Genomic DNA, 22,898 nt, shown 5'->3' with positions numbered 1-22,898 from the left:
TTGTTTGACTGGCCGTAAAGTCTCGAGGAGGCGGCTTCCCGTACAAGCGGAAGTGTCCCCGATGATAATGGGTTGAGATGACAGGAGACGTGGGGGTCGAATCTGCTGAGGCCCCGTGCACCAATCTGTCCATTGCGGCAAGTTCGGTTGTTATAATAGGAGACATGTGCGATGTGTCCGCATCCGTAGGAGAAGGACGCGAGCAGAGTTGCCCCGACAGATGATGGGCATCTGGTTCCTGCATGAGCACGTCTCCTGGTGGCGTCAGTTCTTGTGATGGCACCGATATGATGGTGAGAGGACTGCGTTGTGAGTAATGAGAGATTCCAGTATCCTGAGCATGTAGCAGCATCTGGAACAGGCATTGCCGGCACACGAGGCCGAAGCTGGTCCAAATGACGGACTGCAACACCTGTGTCGGCCACGGTGTCATAAGATGTGGCCAGGACTCCATTTTGGCCACCTGCCATATCCCCGTCCCATACAAGGTAGTCGGCGGTGAACTGGCCAAGGCAAGGTGGAAGGCCGCAGAAGCTGAAGTAGCGTGCGGGGCTGTCGGCCACGTAAGAGCTCAGCTGGGCTGTGGTCGCCCATGGGGGTGAAACGGTAAGAAGCCAGAAATTGGAGAAGCGCATCATCAGCAGCAGAATAAGTCAAAAGTTTCCACATTTGAGCCTTAAATGTGCAGACCAGTCGTTCAGCCTCATCGTTTGACAGTGGATGGAATGGAGGGGCCGTGACATGCATGATGGCGTGACGGGCACAAAAATCCGCAAGATCAGAAGAGGCAAATTGCAGACCATTATCAGTAACAAGAGAAGAGGGAAGGCCTTCGAAAGAGAAAATGTGAGCTAGAGCACTGGTGGTTGCCACGGTGGTAGGCGACATGCAACGGACAATGAAAGGAAGTTAGAGTAGGCGTCAATAACGAGAAGCCAATAAGTACCTAAAAAAGGTCCCGAGAAGTCAGCATGAATACGCTCCCAGGGCTTCTCAGGTGAAGGCCACGGTGACAAAGATGACTTCGGGGCGGCAGCCTGTGACGCACAAGGGCCGCAGGCAGCGACCATGTGTGCAATTTCAGAGTCGATGCCGGGCCAGTACACATGACAGTGCGCCAGAGATTTTGTGCAAGAGACACCTCAGTGCCCTTGGTGAAGGAGGCACAAGACCGAAGCACACAAAGATGCAGGTACCACAAAACACAGCGAAGCATTTTTGGTGGAAAGTGGGATAACACCACCCCTAGCCTAGAGGTGGTAACGCAAAGCGTAGTAGTTCCGCAACGGATCAGAAGTCTTAGAGGATGGACGATCTGCCCAACCCTTCTGAATACAGCGTAAAACCCGGGAGAGGGTAGGGTCAGAACCCGTAGCACCGCCAGCTGGTCCCCAGTGATGGGGAACCCGTCCACAACCCACTGCTTGGCAACATCCAGGTGGAAACACAAAGGTTCATCACTATCGAATGACAGATCAGGACCCATGGGAAGGCGAGACAGTGCATCAGCATTCGCATGTTGAGCCGTCAGCCGAAATGAATCTCATAATTGAAACAAGACAAGTAAAGAGCCCAACGCTGGAGGCGGTGTGCAGCCTTGTCGGGAAGTGACGTTGATGGATGAAACAAAGAAACACGTGGTTTGTGATCCGTAACAAGATGAAATTTGGATCCATAGAGAAAAACACCAAACTTATGAAGAGAATAATTAATGGCCTAAGCTTCTTCTTCAATTTGAGAATACTTTTGTTGGGCATCCGTGAGCGTTTTGGAGGCATAAGCAATGGGTTGTTCTGAACCATCAGAAAAACGGTGTGCAAGGACTGCACCAACCACGTATTTAGAGGCATCCTTGGCAAGAACAAGATGTTGGCCAGGTCGATAAGTAGCCAAGTACGGGGCCAGTTTCAGCATAGTCTTCAATTTCTGGAAAGTCGCATCGCATGACGTGGACCAGTGAAAAGGCATGTTTTTATGCAACAGGCGATGCAACGGCTGAGCTATCGAAGCAGCAGTTGGTAAAAACTTCTGATAGTGTGCTACTCTCCCCAAAAAGGCCTGCAGTTCCTTAAGAGATGTAGGGCAAGGAAGGGCTTCGATCACAGCGACAGTTTGCTGAAGCGGACGAATACCATCCCGAGAGAGTTGAAACCCCAAGTACATGATAGATGCCTGAAAAATTTTGATTTCTGAAGATTACACTTAAGACCGGCAGTCTGTAAGGCATGGAAAAGTGTGTGGAGATTTTGAAGATGTTCGTCAGTGACAACAATGTCGTCCTGGTAATTTATACACCCAGGGACAGTGAGTAATAATTGTTCCAAGAATTGCTGAAAGAGAGCAGGGGCGCTGGCAACCCTGAATGGCAATCGTTGGTATAGGCCGAAAGGTGTGCTAAGGACCAGAAACTGCCGGGAAGCAGTGCCGAGAGGAAGTTGATCATAAGCTTCAGACAGGTCAAGTTTAAAAAAATACTGGCCTCCAGCAAGTTTAGTGAACAATTCTTCAGATCAAGGCGTAGGGTAAGTGTCGATAAGGCATTGAGCATTTACAGTGGCTTTGAAATCGCCACAGAGATGAATATCACCATTTGGCTTAGCAACGACAAAGGCAGGAGGGGACCACTCACTGGAAGTGACAGGAAGCAAGACCCCTGAAGCAGTGAGACGATCCAGCTCCAGTTTGACCTGATCATGAAGGGCCACAGGAATGGGCCGAGCCCAAAAAAATTTGGCCGAGCAGTGGGTTTGAGCATGATAAGAGCTTCAAAGTCGTTTGCATGGCCTAACCCAGGAGAAAAAAGGGACAAAAATGTCGTTGACAGGGAATCCAACTAAGCATAAGGAATAGCATCAGAGACGAAACGCGAAAGGCATTGAAACCAAAAAGATTCTCCGCGTCACTATGGTCGACCACAAATATGGGAACAGTGCAAACGACAGATTTGTAAGATACCTCAGCATCAAATTGTCCCAAGAGAGAAATCTTGGGTTTATTGTAAGTCCGTAATTGCCTAGTGACAGGTGACATTGATTGGAGAAGCCACCTGAAGATATGTCTGAGAATTGATGATAGTGGCAGCAGAACCAGTATCCACCTGCATGCAAACATCTCGGCCAGGTATTTGGACATTGAGGAATAACTTCCATGAAATGGATGAAGTACAATTGACAGACAACACAGAATCAGAATCAGCATCATGTTCATGAACATCATGTATGCGGTCGGATTTGCAAACGGATGACACATTACAGTTTTTTTTTTTTTTTTTTTTTTTTTTTGCATTTGTGACACACGGCCCAATGTTGTGGACAATCTTCTCATGGATGTTTCGTAAAACACCACGGACATGAAGGAAGTTGCCGTGGGTTTTGCTGCAGTTTCTTAGAGGTTTGTTTACGGTTAGGCCGAGGCTGCACTTGGGAGCGTACTGTGGCCACGTCGGCCGACAGGGACATGCCACACGCTTCATCAACATTGCACAGAGGTTGTATTTCCCCGACATTGCCCCATGCCTCTGTTTGCACTCCAGCGGCGCGAATAATTTCAAAAGACTGAGGGATGGATAGGACTTCATCTAGAGTCGGATTTGCCAACTGAAGGGCACATTGCTTAACTTCCTTGTCGGGCGCCGATCGGATAATAGCATCCCGTACCATGGAATCGGCGTAGGATTCTTTGTGAACTTCAGTAGCAAATTGATACTTTCTAGTGAGGACGTGAGTTCAGCAGCCCAAGCGCGATAGGATTGATTCGGTTGTTTTTGACAACAATAAAAGGCAACACGAGAGGCTACCACATGTGTTTCCTTTTGAAAATAGACGGACAGAAGTGAGCACATTTCAGCAAAGGACAAAGACACAGGACCTTTCAAAGGAGCCAATTACAGCAACAACCAATACATTTGAGGTGAAATCCATGAAAGGAACAGAGACTTACATGTTTGTTCGTTCACGAAATGAAATGCCAAGAAGTGCTCTCGAAGATGTTTTTCGTAATCAGACCAGTCTTCCGCCATCTCATCGTAAGGAGGAAAAGGAGGTAGAGACAACGACGAGAGACACCCCGCATTTGATGCCGCGACGAAATCATGAATCGCATTTGTGAGAAGCGTTTGTTGTTCTATCAGACCTTGCAATAGTTGCTCTAAAATAGCCATGGAAACATGTGGGTCAACGATGGAAAAGAAAAATCAAATCCTCATCGGCAATTGTTATAACTTCAAGTTGAACAAATATATTTCAAGGAAGACGTAATAGATGAAAGTCACAGATCAAGTAAACAGAGTAAGACGTGTGTACACTTTAACAGTCAAATCATAACTGAGTCCGAGCTTAGCGGCCGCTGGCTGGCTGGCCGCTTAGGTGACGCTGCTGCTGCATGGCTGCCAGACAGCACCGCATGTAGAGGACGCGCATAACTGCTCGGTGGCACTTTGAAAGATCGGCGAGTCACAATAATACTAGACTGTGAAAAACTTTAGAATGCTTTGAAAATGGAACGGAAATGAAGTCCCATATTTCTTGACAGATCGTAGGGGAATGACGCAGGAGACCCACACTGCTGCACTAGGCAAGGTCCTAATGGAGCTTGTTTGCCGTTGCTAAACAAAAATATCACAGGATGAGGGACTGGGGGGTTGGAGGGATAGCAGTGCAGGGATGGGGAAAGATGCTGCTGTGTTGTCTAAGGAAGTATTTGGGGATGTGGAGGAGACTGGATTATGGGCTGCTAGGTACAGTATCGAGAGGCTGTGCCGGGCAGGGAGAGGAGGGACAGAACAGAAACAGAGACTGAAAGAGGACTATGTAGCAGATGCACTGATGGGGTGGACAGCATTTGTGAAGTTGAAGTCACAGTAACTTTGTGAAGTTGAAGTCACAGTAACAAAGGGAACAGCAGCAGGTGGAGGACAGGGACTAGTGGAATTTGTCATGGGGGTTACAATAATGAAGAAAATATTGTAGGGAGAGTTCTCTAGTGTGCAATTCAGACAAGCTAGATTCTTCCAGCCACAACAATGAAGACCGTGATAATGAACACACATATATGTACTTTCCACCAAATCCTGAACCTGATGGAACACAGCTGAGACAGTACTGGGAACTAGGCCTATATCCAGAAACTGCAAGTCTGCAATTTATAGGAATTGTATGACTTCTGCACAGATATCTGATACACCATTGCAGAATCTGTTAAATTTTTGGGAGTGACCATAAACAAAAATTTGTCATGGACTCATCATGTGGATTGCTTACTGAAGCAGTTAAATAGTTTTGTTCATACATTTAGCCATTAGGAAAACTGTGTATCATGCATATTTTATATCAGTTGTAAGATATGGCATAATTTTTGGGGGAGTTGAAAAAGGGAGCCTCCTCAGAGTGTTCAAGCTACAGAAAAAAATTATTAGAGCCATGACTGGAACAAACATTAGACAATCATGCAAACCTTTATGTGCAAGCCTTGACTTACAATTCATTCCATGTTTATATATGAAACACTTCACTTTGAGCTAAAAAAAAAGATACATCTTTTTGAAGGAACTTCATTTACACATGCTCATGAATCAAGACACAAACAAGATTACATGTTACCTTGTTGCAGACTAACATTATTTGAAAATACTCCATATTACATGACTTTCAAGCTTAGCAATAAAATGCATTCAAAGTTGGACTGCAAGCTAGAACCCACAGGTGCAAACATTGAAAAATATTTAAGAAGTAAATGCTACTACAGTGTGGATGATTTTATAAACAAGGAGTACAAGTAAGAGATATTGTTTTGTTTCCCTGTTTTCTCTACATTACATTCTATTTGTAAATAAAATAGAAAGAAACTTCCACATGGGAAAAATATATAAAAACAAAGATTCCAAGACTTACCAAGCGGGAAAGCGCCAGTAGACAGGCACAAGTCTTTCTGCTCTCGGGATTGGAATGACTCCTTACCCTCTCCCTTAAAACCTACATCCTTTCGTCTTTCCCTCGCCTTCCCTTGAAGAAGCAACCGTTGGTTGCGAAAGCTAGAAATTTTGTGTGTGTGTTTGTGTGTTATTTAATTGTGCCTGTCTACCGGCGCTTTCCCGCTTGTTACATTCTATTTGTATGCTTATGTTCCCTTTTAATGAAGGTATATGTTCTCTTTATATGTGTCCATACTTGTAAACTATGTATCGTGTGAACTATGTATATAAATATCTAGATGTATACATATACACTACTTTTATGAAAGTATGTGCTCTTTGAAGTATGTCCATATTTAAAAACAAGAGAAACAAACATGAAAAATAGTTAAAAAGAATTATTTTAAACCACTGTGGAAATTTTCAGAAAAAGGAAGAAATCTAACATGTAATTATCTTTTTATGTTGTAATGTGCTTCTGGGAGCATCCATATGCTTTATTTTAATGGGCCTTATTTTAAGGTATACATAGGTAGGCATAGAATTATTCATTGATGAATCACCAATGTTTCAATCAAACAATTGTGTGTAACATGTCATGTGACAATAAAGATTATGTTTTATTATATTCTATTCCACAAACCAGAAAAGGACTTGACAAATCCACACCGCTGTTGTGCAGTGATCCAAAAATGTGGACCAACATGCTGAAAAGCTGGTGGTTGTAATGTTCCGGCACATCAGTGTATACATGCTAAATACATTTTTTCCTGTGAAACATAATTATTTTACAAGCAGTGAATAAGCTGAATACTAGTCATGACAGCCACAGCAATAACAATATGTCTATTTTAATGGACATTTTAAATAAACCTCTTTCAGGTTAGCACTAGCATATCAGGCTTACTGATAACTTTCGAATATTTCAGGACCATTTCAAATAGGTTATTCAGGGGCATTCAACCCTCATAGTTCTTTACAATTGATATTAATTCTGTGTTGGGATGTTACATATGGAGCTGCTTCTGAGCTCTTCCAGAGCAATAGCTATTACTGATCCCACTGTTCATAGTCTGACATTCATCTGATGTTTGAACTTTCCACTGCAGGGTGCAATACACAATGTATTAGTTCTCTTATTGTTAGATTGTGGATAGAGAGCCATGCTGTAGCAAACTGAAGCTGTGTTCTGTGTTAAAAGTTTGATTTATACAGAGAAATTTCTAGGATTTCATTACTATTCCTCTAGAAGATGGTGGGTTGCTTTGCTTTTTCACTGCATACTGGTTGTGGTGCAGTCAATAGGTGTAGCATTGGTGCCTGCTATCGACACCACAAACATGATCCTTGGTATCAGAGCATTGGTGGCCAAATCAATGAGATGAAGTAGCAAGACATGTCAACAAAAGTTCTCCATGACACCTTCAGTGGCCTGTCTTGAAATAGACAAATACACAGACACAAAGTCAGTTCTATGCCAGGCTATATTCTAGTCAATGCCTATTCCACAGCAAGCAGCAAGAAGAATACTATGTTTGTCTACAATAGTTAGTGACAACCATTTAGACTCTCCAAGTTAATCTGCAAGTCTTTGAATATGTTCGTGAAATTTGTCTTTGAATGGTGCCACGATAAAGACTTTCCACTGGACAGTGCTTTGAGGTGTATTATCTATGACAGTCTAATTCATCATAAGTGTCAAATGGTTCAAATGGCTCTGAGCACTATGGGACTTAACATCTGAGATCTTCAGTCCCCTCGAACTTAGAAGTACTTAAACCTAACTAACCTAAGGACATCACACACATCCATGCCCGAGGCAGGATTCAAACCTGTGACCATAGCGATCACGCGGTTCCAGACTGTAGCGCCTAGAACCGCTCGGCCACACCAGCCGGCTCATAAGTGTCAGACTGGTTCTATCAACATGTACCTACCTCTGACCCATAGTCACAGCAAAGAGAAAGTTCTATAAAAAAGATGAGTGTTCATTTTGTCTGCAAATATATTATAATTCTACCATTTTACACATACAGTAATTATGTTATTTAGCACCTGTTCAGAACACTGTTCATTTGTAACAACCTGTCACAACATTGGTGAGTCCTCCAACCAGAGTCAAGGCTGAAGGAACTTATTTCCATTTTTGTGATTAGAAGGATGTTGGCCTCTGCCCAACTGTTGGCTTCATCGGCCTTTGTTAGTTATTTACTGCATTCATTCACTCATTCCATGAATGATAGATAACTTTCCTTCTCAGCAATGAGGCAATGACTTCCAAGCACAAGGTGGTTCACTATTTTTATTGCAAGTTTCTCTTGCTGTCCTGTCCACTTTTTCATTTACTGCTCGGTGGGCAGTTGATCATTCGTTCCATTTTCTGCCCTATATGCCATGTAAGTGCCATAAGTGCCACACTGCACTAATTATTAAACTAGTGTGATCCCACCCCTGTTTCGGTGTGTGTGTGTGTGTGTGTGTGTGTGTGTGTGTGTGTGTGTGTGTCCTGTTAAAAAAGCATGAGGAGATATTTCTTGGATTCGATTTTTACACACCATCTGGTACCCAGCAGACGATACTTTTTTCCTTTCGTGTTGCAGTATGTGTAGTATGTCTTGTATGTTCCATGCCATTTTGCCTGTTGGGTACTGTTGCTGCATGGTTTGCAAGGCACTCAGAGAACCAGACCAGGCAAGAAAATTATTCCTTCAATTGCAAGGAACTCAGAGAACCAGACCAGGCAAGAAAATTATTCCTTCAATTGCACCTCATCTGTCCCATGCCTTTAGGATTGCATGCAACTCTGTCTCCGAGACTGTAAATGGGAATGAATCATAATGTACAAATTGTATAACCAGACTTGTCTTGCGAACTTACTGAGAGCTTTGGTATTGATGAATTCTATTACATATCAAAATATAACTTAATCACTTTTGGATTTTTCTACTTCACTATTGCACACAACTTTTTTGCATGTATTTTGTACACCTATGGTTTGTAATTAACTCTTTTTTTCTCCAGATCTCATTCCTTTGCAGAGTCTGTCTTTGGACACCCCTGATGTTGCTTTAAATGTTGCAGTACATGCAAATACTGTTAGCCATCTTTTGTTCCTTATGCTGTACGTTATCATAACAGTATTCTTCCTTTTTGCTCCATTCTTAATGCTCCTTCTCCTTGAAAAAGCTTGTTTGAACTGAGCAGTAAACAGGAGTTAATATTGTTGTGCCTATCCCTTGCTGCAGCTGCCCTCAGTAAGTGCTTGCCTACAGGTTGTTGTTCTCCTTCGGCCAAACTTTTTTTTTTCTTTTCTCCCCAGAAAACTATCAGATTATCATTCACAATGATGCCATACACTGTTATTCCCCCTTCAAGCCTTTCAGAGCAAAGCACTTTTGCTTTAACTGGCGGAGAGCAAATAATGAGTTTTGCAACATCCGACAACAGCAGCAAATATGCCTTTTGACAAAACCATTTCAACAGGTAATGCAAGGCAACAAGCCTGATTTGCAACTACAAAAATCTAAGCTTTCAACAACTGAGCATTTATCAACCTTTCAAAAAATGCTCCTCAGTAGCTGATCAGCCAACAGTATGACTCTACTTAGACTCATCAGCGTAAATAATTGGTAAATTTCAGTGCCCATCTAAAATTAATTAAAAGGGTTGGATAGAAATAAAGCCCAGTGTACAACATTTCTTCTACCTCATCAAATTTTTAAAAAAATTGCACCTCACTATTACAATGGGAGGGTACTTGTTCCAACCCACACACTGATTGTTTAACAAGAAGAACAATGATTGGAAACTGGGATATTGACCAGATAATAAGGAACTTCAGCTGGATTGTTAAAGGCAGTTCCCCAGTCTCAGTACAGAGGCTGCATATAAGATGTATCCTAAAGCTTCCTGTCACAAATCTAATGACCTCATCGTGATAGACTCCCATGTGTTTGGACAGGACACTTGTGCAGAACCATATATAGTACAGCCTTAGTCCAACCATGACCAAACTACAGGTCTGTAAAATAATAACAGGGCAAATTTATCTGGCCTCCAACACTAAGATGTTTAAAGATGCTTACAGTCGTTAGACCTTTTTGCTCTGCACTGAGGATGAGACCCACAAACTTTATTGATTCCTTGAAATTAAGAATGGTGACCCTCATTCACAGTTCAGTTTGATTAAAAACATGACATAATGATAAAAACTGAAACATACATTAACTCAGTAAAAATATGAAGCCTGTGAATTTAGCCTGTAATTGTAGCTTTTCAAGTTGTCAAGCAGTTCTCCTGAAACTATAATACACGTATAAGATACAAAAATTGTACAAAAATAATATCATCAGACAGGGCTCTTGTTTGTGGACCATAGCAGAAAGAGTAACAGCTATATCTCTCACCTGTATATGTCAGTTAAAGTACATTTCCAACCTAAAATATCATTCTAAAAGGAAGACTTAGACTATAATGGGAAAAATGCAGGAGATCCCCTTTATAAAGTTGTCAGGGGATTTTTATCATCATGTGGAGTCAAAGAGCATCTCCACATAAAAAAATATTCCTATCAAGTGTCACCTAGGTGAAAAAAGACTCTTGCATCACTACCTCCAATAGTGTTATATTGAAGATTGCAGAATGATACATATGGAACCTGCACTGAAGACAAATGAGAAATTTCCTGTTTCCTAAGCTCATACTAAGTGGCAGTTGATGGTGGTTGTGGTTAGTGTTTAACATCCCGTCGACAACGAGGTCATTAGAGATGGAGCGCAAGCACGGGTTAGGGAAGGACTGGGAAGGAAATCGGCCATGCCCTTTCAAAGGAACCATTCTGGCATTTGCCTGAAACAATATAGGGAAATCACGGAAAACCTAAATCAGGATGGTTGGAGACGGGATTGAACCGTCGTCCTCCCGAATGCGAGTCCAGTGTGCTAACCAATGCGCCACCTCGCTCGGTGGGCAGTTGATCATTCGTTCCATTGTCTGCCCTATATACCATGTACATGCCACGCTGCACTAATTACTTAAACTAGTGTGATCCCACCCATGTTTCGGTGTGTGTGTGTGTGTGATCCCACCCATGTTTTGGTGTGTGTGTGTGTGTGTGTGTGTGTGTGTGTGTGTGTGTGTGTGTGTGTGTCTTGTTAAAAAGCATGAGGAGATATTTCTTGGATTCGATGTTTACACATCAAAACATATCATTTCATAGTGCACTTTGTTGGTCCTGGCGTGCCACTGTGCTCTGCTAATATCATATGCTCTAACTCCTCAATACAAATGAGGCAGCTGTATTCTTCAGTATGACTGGAACTCAGCTCCGACTGTGTACCCTTAGCTAATTCCAGCCTGTGCTAGCATGCAGGATCTAGGTGGTATTAAATGTTATTTGTTCACAGTAACTTGGCACTTAGTGGACTACTTCTGGTGTGCTGAGCGAACGACCATTGTCCCGTACAGTCACTGCAGTGCATGAAACTGCTCATAATGCGAAATGGTTAATAATAATAATTTTTTACATTATTACTTCATTTCAGACAATGACCTGGTGCAAGTCTGTCAACTGGATGCCATTTTGGCAACTTGTGTCCCTAAACTACCCCAATTATACAACCGGGGAAAGAGGGTGTACAGTTTAAAGTGGAATCCGAACCATGTGTCATTTCTGATAACTCTTCACATTTTTGAGAGGTGAAGGCTAAGTTAAAATGTAGACTGAAAAATCCAAGGTCTGACCGGGATTCGATTGCGCAACCTCTTGGTTTCGTATCAAGCGCTTTACCGCTAGAACACCAACTGGACTAAGGTTAATAATGTTGTAAGAATTCTTGTCATGACTGCATTCTGTTCTCTCTTATAATATGCTGTGCTTTCACCCATACAATGTCAAAGGCTGCAAAGCTGTGAAAAGATGTACTGTGACATAATTTTTGCAGTGCCATGTGGCTGTCTGTAATGGCTTGTTCTAAAATGGGATATGTCATTTGCCATGTTTAACAGATATCTTTTTCAATTAATCTGATGGTTTCTTTGGATTCTTTTTTTTTTTTTTTTTATGTGCCCTTGCCTTAGCCAGTTAGTGTCATGTTCCATGGATCATTTTGCATGATAGATTGTGATTACTTGGAAAGAGTCATTTTACATTCACATCGCAAATTTATTTACACACATGGTTACATTCGGAACATTTCTAAGGGATTCTTCTTTTTACATTTCTTTTGCCTTTTGCTAACCCTTTGGAAAAGGTTGAACTGCTTTGAATATCGAGCTACATAACTAAGCAAGAGCCTGAGTCACATTTCGCTGAACAAAAACTGAAGGCACAATATGAAGTAACTGAGTGGGTACTGAGCAGCTGTTGTACAAACAATAGACAAAGAAAGGAAATGAAGGAAGTCAATGGTAAGGAATTGTAAAACAGAGTTACATTTCAGATGATGAGAAATAAAAAGGGGTTACTTTACTCATTGAGTGTAAATAAAATTTAGTAGTAAGTACAAGTCAAACAGGCATGTTACACAGAAAAATAAGGAACAATTTTGTTTCATTTCGTGCCAAAGGGAATTACAGAAAAATAAAACAATCTACTGTAGATAACTGGATATTGCAGAACAGTAAAGTATAAGGCTATTTTGAAAATACCTGATAATGATGATAATAATAATAATAATAATAATAATAATAATAATAATAATACTTATGCTATACCAATATTGACCTACTCATTTGGAGTAGTGAAATGGAGTAACACAGACCTGGAAGCACTCAATACACTTACACGATCACAATGCCACAAATATAGAATACATCACATACATTCAGCAACAGAAAGATTCACATTAAGCAGAAAGGAAGGAGGAAGGGGATTTATCGACATAAAAAACCTACATTATGGACAGGTAGACAACTTAAGAAAATTCTTTCTAGAACGAGCAGAAACTAGCAAAATACACAAAGCAATCCCTCATATAAATACATCGGTTACACCACTGCAATTTCATAACCACTTCTACAACCCTTTAGATCACATAACATCAACAGATACGAAGAAAGTAAATTGGAAAAAGAAAACACTACATGGCAAGCACCCGTATCATCTAACACAACCACACATCGATCAAGACGCATCCAACACATGGCTAAGAAAAGGCAATATATACAGTGAGTAGGAAGGATTCATGATTGCAATACAGGATCAAACAATACACAACAGATATTGCAGCAAGCATATTATTAAAGATCCCAATACCACAACAGATAAATGCAGACTTTGCAAACAACAAATAGAAACAGTAGATTACATCACAAGCGGATGTACAATACAAGCAAATACAGAATACCCCAGAAGACATGACAATGTAGCAAAAATAATACATCAACAGCTTGCCTTACAACATAAACTTATAAAACAACACGTTCCCACATACAAGTATGCACCACAAAATGTACTGGAGAATGATGAATACAAATGATACTGGAACAGAACCATTATAACAGATAAAACACCACAACATAACAAACCTGACATCATACTTACCAATAAAAAGAAGAAATTAACAGAACTAATCGAAATATCCATACCCAATACAACAAATATACAAAAGAAAACAGGAGAAAAAATTGAAAAATACATCCAACTAGCTGAGGAAGTCAAGGATATGTGGCATCAGGATAAAGTTGACATTATACCAATTATACTACCAACTACAGGAGTCATACCACACAATATCCACCAGTACATCAATTCAATACAGCTACATCCAAACTTATATATACAACTACAGAAATCCGTAATTATTGATACATGTTCAATTACCCGAAAGTTCCTAAATGCAATATAACATATACCGTACAGTTAAAAGGAAGTCACGCTTGATCAAGGTCCGCGTCACTTTCTACTTTTGACCAGACATGACGTCTGAGATAAGAAAGAAAGAAATAATAATAATATTATTATTATGGACTTGTTAAGTAAAGAAAACAAAATACGACATTTAAAGAAAATTTAATAATGTGATGATTATTTAAATGAACAGCTCACGGAGAGGAGAGGAGAGTCCCACTAGGGAAGAATGTCTAAAGAAAAAAAAATAGTTTTAAAGGTTGTAAGGGAGAATGTTGCAGAAACAAAAGAGAAGAAATGATCAAAATTGGCAACAACAACAAAAAAAATTAAGAGAAATATTGAGATGGGGAGAAGTGCAGAGGATTAATAATTGATTTTAAAGAAAGTGCAAGGAGAAAAGAGAAACTGTTAGATGGTAGTAAATGTAAAAAGTGTAGGTACCTAAAGTATTATTCTGAGTGGATAAGGAATTGAAATTGTCTTTATTGTTATTGTTACTACTATTAACATTATTAATTTTTCTGCAAGACCTGCTTTGACTACATTAGGCAGAAAGTATGCATGAAAGGATATGTGCAAGTGACACAGGGCAGATTTCTTGAGATACTATTCACGGATTCCTTGCTATTTAACATAATACATTTTGTGATAACTAAAAATTAGGATTATTCTCACCTTTGATACTGGTGACTTAAAATTTCAGTAGACAGTAGATGTACTGACATGAATAAATTTTGTTAAGTGAAAGAATGCACAAGGCATGTATTTCAGCTCAGTGTTTAGAGAATATTGTCCAGGAGTTGAAACCCAAATCAGTTTTTTCTACGTAAAAGTAGCCTCACAGAAATGAGCTTTCAACATATTATTTTTTTGTTTCCTCCATTGCATTCCGACATAAATAGAAATGGGTTCTGAATCAATGTCTTGAAATATTATTAATAAAATACTAAAGTGGAAACAACATAAAGTTAGTTTAAAAAAGATTAAGGTTGGTTGGTTTGTGGGGAGTTGAAGGGACCAGACTGCAATCCCAAAGATTAAGGGCCAAGATGAAAAGTCAATTAAAATTTTCCTATTCTGGCTGTACATAAATACATTTTTGTGCAGAGTGCAGTGAGAAGCTTTTGCCAGGTGACTGAATCATGTTCTAAGAGTAATATCATAAAACAAATGAAGGTATGGATACTGTCAACAGCAAGCAGCATCAGAGACAGCATGACTTATGATCTGTAAATGGAAATTTCAAGTTCTTCACAGAGAAATACGCCAGTCATGAAAGTTATAACAAAATTACTGATTGTTAAAAAAACGAATATACTGTAATATTACCAAAAACAACACTTTATTAGCTTCAGATACATGTCACGTTATTAGCAATGTGAGGCAGATATTCCCCACTCCCGTGACTTAGGCCTGCAATGGCTCTCCTCCACAGTTCTGACATCAGACAGAGTGCCGACTGATGCCCTGACAATGGGCCAAGATTCTGCAGTGGCAGATGCCCTGCACTTAGATGCCTTACACCTGGCAATGTACACAGTGAAGGCAAAGGAAGACCTCTATGTATGGGACACACCCGACTGCCCCTGGCAGGAGTCAGATGCCTGTAGGCATGAACAGGAGGTTAACAGCACTGTGGTGCCACGTCCCACGAGGAGATGCAGCACACGAGGCAGCTGGCCTGTCCCAACCTCGAATCCAAGGTGGTGCTACTGTAGTCCAAATGCCTTTGTTTCAATATCCACTACTATTTATATGGCTTTGATCCACACATCTGTTACATGACAACTATCCATCCAGCCACATAGCTCATAACAAGACTCTTGCCCTAGTTTGGTGACACTGTCCTGAACGTTCTGGCTATTACTGTTGCACAGTGCAGTGGCAAAGATCCAGTTCCTCAGGTTTTTCTTATGACCAGTTCTCCACTGTGACCGCTTTCACCATTATACTAAGCAATATACATTTACTACATTAATATTTTATGGGTATCTTCTATCTTCTTCACTCCACAAATTCAATTACCATCTCCTGGATCCAGTTCACCAGAACCACATATCATGTTTTTGTTTGGCTCATCATCTCAGATAAATAAAAGCTATGCAAAACAAAATCAGAGTCACCATGGCACTAGAACTTACAATGCTCTAGGTCACAGCTAATCACTGTCTACCATCTAGATACTGTTCCATGTGCTGCATTAACAGCTCTGTGTGGTTATCGTCTGACTTAGAGAATGAAATGGGCTTGGTTCTCAGGTATTGTTCAAAAAGATAAGGTTTTGCTTAGGAAACATATCTAAGGGCTCGTATGACCAACACAGCTGTGGTTGTGTTATATTTTAAAAGAGTAACTCCCATCACTGGAGCTGGTTAATGAAAAGTTGGCCCCATAATATCATACATAGTTCCATTTATCAACAATTCACTGCCTCTTCATGCTAAGCAGCTGAGTCCCCTGAACTTCCATTGCTCATAGCAACTCATAGGTGCACACTGATTACACCCAATGTAAACCTGCTCACTGGAAGTACAGTTTTGGTTCCATCACCACCTTTTGGTCACGATGACTGACTGCCTCACAATTGAACAACTACATGGCCCACAAATTTCCTCTCATCTGACTCTTGTGACTAGGAATATAGTAATTTGCTGACTGATATTACTGCAATTCTCCCTTAATCATTGCCACTTGCTGATTCCCATGTTCTGCAATTAGTAACACACCGTTCCCTTTAATCTGTACGAACTTCCCCACTATTTCTACCCTCACTGGATAGGTGTGTACCATAAAACCCTTGTACATGGTGGCAGCCAGTCAAGGAATATTTTAGAAAATTAGTTTAAAAAAATTATTTCAAAGTCCCCAGTCAATTTTTTACAAGTTTTCTCCCAGAAGTGTCTTTACCTAGGACAATTTAAACTTTAAATTTTTGTGAGTCTAATTACTATGAGGTACGCTGAATGTGTAATCAGTCCTAGATAAGCACTTAAGATGTATGTTGGTTAGATAGTTAATGCCTGTGTAATTTTAAAAAAAAACTGTACCACAGTAAATTTCTTATCCTTGTTTTAAATTTTGCTATCGTCAAAATATTTCATGCTTAGTTGTTGTGATGTAAAGTGCCTTAAGGTATACTTTTGAGAGTTTTTGATTAATCTCCAGGGATGTGCAGCTTGTACAATGTGTTGGCAACCACAGACTCTCCCAGCCATTTATGACATTTTCTTCCATTTTGTTTTCATGTCACGATCCATTCTAGTTTCTTTCCTCTTTCCCCCTATAAGCATCATTCCTGCTCCCTCTGATGAAAGAAAGTAGGTTCCTACTCCTCACTCCACAGACATGAAAATTTTAAGGGCCGTGTAGCCCCCTATACCTTCAAACTGCATCTGCAAGGTTTCTGAAATCATTGGCGCACTAAATCTTTTTATGTTGATGGGAATTTGTTTTTATTGCACAACCAGCCACAGGTGGCCCTGTAGCCCCTTATACCTTCAAACTGCATCTACAAGGTTTCTGAAATCATTGGCGCACTAAATCTTTTTATGTTGATGGGAATTTGTTTTTATTGCACAACCAGCCACAGGTGGCCCTGTAGCCCCCTATACCTTCAAACTGCATCTGCAAGGTTTCTGAAATCATTGGCGCACTAAATCTTTTTATGTTGATGGGAATTTGTTTTTATTGCACAACCAGGCACAGGTGCAAAATCGGTGCCTAGGCCTTGTAAGAAAAGCAACAAACCATACAGTATGATGATTCTAGTACTATCTATCAGTTTACTATTGGCACTAAGCAACTTAAGGCCCCAAACACATACACAGTCATAATTATTTGATTAGTACTCTTGTTGCCAAAACTGATAGGATGCTGCATGACATGCTGGATTGCAGAACAAAAGGATGAAATTTTTCTGCCTTATCTTTCTCTTGTTTCTTTGTCTCTCTACATTCTCTTTCATGATCTTTTATTCTTTCTCCGTCCATGCCTTTTGTTTTCCATATGTGGTAGTTGCTTGATTGGTTAATTCAATGCACAAAGCTAAGATGTATTAAGTTATGTACTGTAATAAGAGTTATAATGAATGATGAAAGAGAATTGATCTGTTGTATCCCTGTAAGTTGATAAAGAGAGAATATGATGAATTTTGGCTGTTACCCCTCCAGAGGGCACCAAAGTTTTATTGATATGATGTGATGTAAAGTGTCGTTTTGTTGAGGTTATTTATGAACAGGCAAGAGGTCCTGTCGTTCATGTAGTTGAAGGTAATTATGTGGAGGCTGGGGTTCCTGTGTCAGTTGTTTCAAGTTATTTTAGTCCTGTTGTCTGTTTTGTTGTGAAAGCTGAGTAGGATACAATGAATGCTAATTATGTTGCTAATTGTATGAGAGACGATGATTCAGTGTTAAATGACCTATTTTATGCTGTCACCCACCAGAGGTCAGAGTAGAACCATTAACCATGATTCATTTTACTATGCAGTGAGTTTACAATTCAAAAAATGTTTTTAGAGTTGTTTAAATTGCATCCTATGTTACCAGTGAATGCTTACTAAAGCAAGACGACATGGTGCAAACACATGGACTGGCACAGCTGCCGCCTTGCAATAAGCCAGCCACACCCTAGCACACTAACACTTCTCTTCTCCTTCTTGGTCTTGTCTGCCATAATTAAGTGTAATTTTCATATTTTTATATGATTTATAAGTCATTTAATGCATAGGCTTTGATTCAAATTTTTACTGAGAGTATTATATAAGAGCATAAATATATTAAAGGGTTGTAAGTAACAGTTAATATTTTTGTGAGAAGGATGGTCCAGATACATATCTATTTGTATGTGGAAAGTTGAGGTATACTTCAAGATTTGGAGGTGTTTCAAGGTACCCACACTCATCTAATGTATACTTCTTTCTCATGTCATGAATTAAGCTATTTGGATTACTCAGGTTTGCTGTAGAATTATGGTATTGTACTGTATTTCACTGTGTATTTTTTATACACAAGAATTTTGTTATGTCTACTTTACTAAAATTGTTCTACAATGCTACTTATTACAAGCCTGCTTCATTGGATGTTTCGTTTTGTTGTCAAACCTGGAATGTGCAGCCCCTATTTGTGGTGTCTATTCTATTTGTCTTTTGTTGTTCAATAGATTGTGATACTTTGAATTTTCATCTAACTTTTGCAACTAATGTCTCACTGTTCCACTTCTTTGTAGACGAGCTAATTCCACTATTGGTTTAGAAGCATTTATTTCCTTGTTTTCTTTCAAGCTGTCACTAAGAGTTAAAATGACTGCATGTTTTTAATTCTTAGTTCGTTGAACTGACTGTTTCCCACCAGTCTGTCTTTATTCAATGTTTCTGACCTGTGTCTAGCAAATCAATAAACACTCTTTCCCTGTGCATGTCATAAGTACTCCTTGTCGCACCTCGGTCCTTCCGCATCAACATTTTTGTCATCTTGAGACAACTCTGTTGTGGTTTTTATGTACACAACAAATTCCTAAAAAGACTGGCCAGCATTTTCTGAATTTTGTGTTTGTTGAAATTCAACACAGAGATGCACTCTATCATCCAATTTCTGTTTTAAATTTAAAACTAACCCTTGTTTTTTCATGGAAAAGTTAAGATTCTATCATGTAAAAATTTTGTACCACTCTGTACTTGGTGAGCATTGTCTTACTCTGTTTTTATGCATTCTTAGTGTTATACCGCCAGTACACACAACCAGCTGTGCTTACAAAAATGTTTTCTTCAAGATCGCCTTAGTAAGTACACGTGTGCTGTGTCGAGTGGTGAAAGTGCCACCTCCCCCTCACTCTTTTGCCCTTCCTCCTCCCTTGCGCCTACCTCACTGTTCTTTCCCCTGCCGCAAGATGTGTGTTATGCTGCAGATAATTCCCCCTCCATCACCATAGTATAGACAAGTGCCATTTAAGTTTGTCGAATTCATACAAACACATCTCTTCTTCCCCACCAGACTAGCCATGTGCTCTTCTCCTGTCAGTTGGAGGTTTGTTTATAAATAGTGCGTGTGCTTTTTGCCACACGGAACCACATTCTAGCCTCGAACCTTTTTGTATTTTATGAATTGATTATAAACTCACTGCATTCTTTCCTTCTTTTATGTGAAGTTTTATGAATTGGATGAGGATATTGTTAGCTGTTTTATCACTGTGGACACCATTCTAATTATCTTTTCTAGAGTTTTACCTTGTGTTTATCCATGCCTATAACTTTGTTTTTACAAGCTTATGTTGTTCCAATGAAGATCCTCTGATAATCTGAAAAATGTAAACTCTAAGAACAATTGAGAGGACATATAGTTTTCCTAGAACTTTGTCATTTTAGAGCAAAAAAAGGTTGTAACTGATCCTCATTTTCAACTGACAATCAATCAAGTACTGTTCTGGTCTTGTCCTTCAGTTTTTCTAGTTGTAATTTTATTTATAGAGGATATTTTGTTAGTAATTAGAGAACTTATTGTATTTCTGCACAAAATTTGAACAGTTAATATTTTACTATTTTCTTAACTGATGAAATTTGATAAACTTGACTGTGTGAGTCCCCTCCCAATTATGTATACTACATCAAATATTGTAACAGATTCCTCCCATAATATTAAAGCCTCTACTAGGGCAAACTGTCTTTCCAGGGAGTGAATAACACCCTTTTGTAAGCAATGTGAGTCACCACTTCTCTAGTGGGGAGAAGGAATGTAAATGGTGGCAGCCAGTCAAGAAATATTTTGGGGAATTGTTTAAAAAATTTTATTTCAAAGGCCCCTGTGAAATCTTTACATGTTTTCTCCCAGATCAGCTTCTGCTGTCCCTACGTAACACAAGTTGCCTGCCTTTCAGAACTGAGGCAGTTCTGCCCAGTTAAAGCTGCAGACAAGAAATGCCTTGAGCCCTATGCTGGAACTGCTAGCAAATTCACGTCATCGGTTTTCACCAATAGCGTGCATGGGATACAGGTCACATGTGTGAATGCTGGACGATTCTAAAGTGCAGAGCACAGTTGCCTCTCTCTCTCTCTCTCTCTCTCTCTCTCTCTCTCTCTCTCTCTCTCTCTCGTGATCCAGACCTCAAGCAGAATTGACGTCTTTCTTGGGAGGCAAAGTCTCTGGCTCCGTACTCCATGACCGGCCACTGACATCAATTATCTTGAACCACCTCCCCTTCCGTTGCCCATTTCAATTAGTTGTTTAATCTCTTAGACTGGCCTAAACCTGGTAACTTCCAACCCTAGGCATGCCCTTTGTATACTATACACTGAAATATGTTCTCTTTATTTTACCTAGTTTCCTGCTCTGTCATTTAATGGCAGCCCTGGCCATTTGACCTCCTGTACATCGTCATCATAAGCAGAATCCAACAACCTTCTTCCCCCTTCCCTGCCCTTGCACACCACTGAATGATGTGTGCTTGTTCACTACCAGTACTTTCACTGATATATGCAACTGTGTATTACCTGTTTCGACTTCAGCCATTGCCCTGTGGAAATAGAAATGCAGATTCTTGCTGCTACGCTCTACTACTAACCCTTAGTGATTGCAACAGTCCTGTTAATGTATGTATTACATACAAGAATAACATTCTAATATTTACATCTGTAGATTCTTGCTGCTAAGCTCTACTACTAACACTTAGTGATTGCAACAGTCCTGTTAATGTATGTATTACATACAAGAATTGTGGTGTCACCACCAGACACCGCACTTGCTCGGTGGTAGCCTTTAAATCGGCCGTGGTCCGGTAGTATATGTTGGACCCGCGTGTCGCCACTATCAGTGATTGCAGACCGAGCGCCGCCACACGGCAGGTCTAGAGAGACTTCCTATCCCTCGCCCCAGTTGTACAGCCGACTTTGCTAGCGATGGTTGACTGACTACATAGGCTCTCATTTGCCTAGACGATAGCTAGCATAGCCTTCAGCTACGTTGTTTGCTACGACCTAGCAAGGCGCCATTATCAGTTTCTATCGATATTGTGAATCATGTACCGTCAAGACCGACGTTCATCATTAATGGATTAAAGTTAAGTATTCCAGCAGCTACGTCCGTTTTTCTAAATTCTAATTTCCTTGTCCTGTTCCAGACCTCATGCCAGCCTGCGTAAGCTAAAAAGCGTGCCTTTCGGCCTCCTCTAGTAACAGGGTGTTGGCTCTCCTGCCAACCACAACAAGAATAATATTCTAATATCTGCATCTGTGCTTGAACTTTCTCCAAATCCTGGTTTAGACTGTTAGCTGATCCCTTAGCATATTTTATTAACTCTCTAAAACTTAACTCACTAGACCACTGCTGCTTGCTATACTGCTTACATTCTGCATTGATATTCTGTGCTGCTTGCAACATAGAATAATCTTGGGCTAGTGCTTGTATCACTGCAATCTTCCTGGTTAATGTGTCTGCAGTTCGATGATTCTTCCCTAGTTTGCGGATAACTTCATACTAAAATATCCCAAGCTTTAATACCCACATCATCAGCCCACTGAATGGGTCCTTCAAACCTAGTAATACTTCAACGCTACATGGTCCATCACTCTTTCAAACTTCTTTCCCTACAGGTAATACTGAGAGTATGTTACTCTGTACACCAGGCAAAAGATATCTCTTTCCATCATAGAACAATTTATCTATGCTCCAGTAAGTTGTCTTGATCCAAAAGCAATAAGGTGTTCCTCTCCATTTACCTCTTGGTTCAAAACACATCCAAGAGCATCATTTGATGCATCAAATGATAATATTATCTCCTTACAAAAATGTGGAAACACCAATACTGTGCGCAACATTAGAACCTCCTTAATTCAACAAATACTTACTGACACTCTTCAGACTACACAAACTTGACACATTTATTTAATAACTGCATATTCAGCTATGCTATATCAGCGTATTCTCTCACAAACTAACTATAATAATTCACAAGGCCCAGAAAAAGACTGTAACACCTTGCTTTCTACTAGTACTGGAAAATCTCTCACTGTATGTGTCAATCTTTGATCTGTTCTCACACCATCCTTTCTAATAACATAAGCCAAATAATTTACTTCTTGCAATGCAAAGTGACATTTTTCCATACTCCATGTTAGACAGGCAGCTCATAACTGCTTAAGAACCTACCCCA

General features: G+C 40.2%; 1 protein-coding gene across 1 annotated transcript in view; it reads right to left on the bottom strand.

Moving 5' to 3' along the window:
* The window catches only part of LOC126267346 (E3 ubiquitin-protein ligase MYCBP2), a 1,244,949-nt gene that overhangs the window by 1,175,666 nt on the left and 46,385 nt on the right, over window positions 1-22,898 (bottom strand). The gene's annotated exons all lie outside the window — the stretch shown is intronic.

This window comes from Schistocerca gregaria, chromosome 4 (assembly GCF_023897955.1).
Source record: "Schistocerca gregaria isolate iqSchGreg1 chromosome 4, iqSchGreg1.2, whole genome shotgun sequence".
In the NCBI taxonomy this organism is placed as follows: domain Eukaryota; kingdom Metazoa; phylum Arthropoda; class Insecta; order Orthoptera; family Acrididae; genus Schistocerca; species Schistocerca gregaria.
The sequence above is the reverse complement of the archived record's forward strand: the minus strand, read 5'-3'. Positions and strand labels throughout refer to the sequence as shown.